The 2,038-nt window shown below is 41.8% G+C and overlaps 1 pseudogene; it reads right to left on the reverse strand.

Annotated features, from left to right (window-relative positions):
* Positions 1–814: 814 nt before the first annotated feature.
* On the reverse strand, positions 815–1,288 carry LOC112617800 (annotated as a pseudogene).
* Positions 1,289–2,038: the final 750 nt, after the last annotated feature.

Below are 2,038 nucleotides of genomic sequence, written 5' to 3' on the forward strand. Positions count from 1 at the left end.
TAAACATGCATTGAATTACACGTTTTAAAGTGATGCAATCTGTTGTACCTAAATTGTAACTTAATAACATTGATTTCATCATCTTAATTTCTCCATACTAGCAATTAGTAGCTAGAAAATGAAATACAATAAAAGGTAATAGAGATTAATAGCCGGAATCATCGCATGCTTAAGAATATATGCAGTGAAGCAGGTACAAGGCCCCTAAAAGCAATTGGTGAAAAAAATGAAAAAAGGCTAAATAGAGAAATATATGTCATTTTCATTGATTGGAAGATTCCATGTTGTTAGCATATTACATCAACACAATTCTGATTGATATTTGTAGTAGGAGATTTTAGAGAAATTTAAAAGCTAATTTCAAAATGTATTTGAAAATCAAAGAACCTAGAATAGGCAAGTTGGTCTTGAAGAAGCAATAAGTTGGAGGACTTACTCTGCTAGACTTCAAACCTGATATTAAAGCTACAGTAATTTAAAAACTGTAGTACTGGTATAAGTATTCATAAATATATGAAAGTAAAAGAATACACATTCAAACAATACGCCCACATATGAACAGTTATTTAATTAGTAGAATCTTTTTTATTCATAAAAACATCCCTCAAAACAAAAAAGTTTTCCAACCACACACAGGAGGAGTATGAGTAGGGGAAGGTGTCTGTCCATCTGTCCCTGGCCCCCAGCCCATGTGGTTTTGGCAGCAATGAGAGGTGTGGGGTAACAGCCCCTGAAATTAAAATGGTATATGCGTGTATGAGAAGGAAAGGGGGTCAAACTGTGGGGAGCGGTTGAGGGGAAGGAACAAAGGAGGTCAGTACTGGGAACGCTGAAGGAGGGAGGACATTTCATTAACATTTATTGTTGGTGAAACTGCCGTGGACACCTTCTTTGACCATCAGCAGGCCTAGCGTCTTGGCAGTCATGGTGCCGGTGACATTGAACATGGGGGCTCCACCGATGCTCTTCGTTTGAAGATCCACGGTCAATTCCCCATCCTGCAGCAGTGAGTCCGGGACCACAGTACGTTTCTAGGCCCCAGTGTCAGCCCATTCACAAAAAAGCTTGACCGGTCTTTGCCAACCAGGACACCAAGCTCAGCTGACGTGATGTTCATAAAGGTTTTCCCTGGGATGGTGGCCCAGATGGAGGGCGAGTCCTTGTTGCCCACGACGGCCGCGTCCTAACAGGTCCGGTCCGCCATGAGGCTGTGGATAGAGGCATCCGCCTGGCTGTTGTGCTGCTGGGGGGGGGGCTCCTCTGGTCGCTGCTGCTGGGGCCGCCTGGGCTGGCCGGCAGGGGAGGCGGAGAGCTCGGAGCAGGCACTGCCCTCTTCACCATGGCTCTGCTAGCTGTGCAGCGGCCCTCGCACCACCCTATATATATAATATATATATAATACTATAAGTTCTAGGGTACATGTGCACAATGTGCAGGTTTGTTACATAGGTGTACATGTGCCATGTTGGTTTGCTGCACCCATTAACTCGTCATTTACATTAGGTATTTCTCCTAATGCTATCCCTCCCCCAGGCCCCCACCCCAGGACAGGCCCTGGTGTGTGATGTTCCCCCGCGCTGTGTCCAGGTGTTCTCATTGTTCAGTTCCCACCCCTGAGTGAGAATGTGGTCGCACCGCCACTTTTAAATGTTTTAAAAACAAAGTCGCCAATGCCCTTCATTGGGGAAATGAAAGACTTTTAAGTAAAACGATTTTGAGTGAAATAATATTTGTTGTTTTAAAAAGTTAATATTAACAACCACTCTCCATCATACTTTGAAATTAACTTAACATGTGAAAATTCAAATTAGAAACCTTGTAAAGGAAAATGAGAAATAGTTTCATGAACTTGACATAGGAAAATATTTCTTAGACTAGATACTGTAGCACTCACCGCAATAAGAAATCAAGTGAATTGCACTTCATTTTTAAAAACCTTCTGCTTATTATGTTGTTGTTTAACAACTTAAAAGCTATCTGTAGACCAGAAATAGCAAATAATTTTAATATAGCAAAAAATATATATATTTGAATGGAC

Source organism: Theropithecus gelada, unplaced genomic scaffold, assembly GCF_003255815.1.
Source record: "Theropithecus gelada isolate Dixy unplaced genomic scaffold, Tgel_1.0 HiC_scaffold_4487, whole genome shotgun sequence".
Lineage (NCBI taxonomy): Eukaryota > Metazoa > Chordata > Mammalia > Primates > Cercopithecidae > Theropithecus > Theropithecus gelada.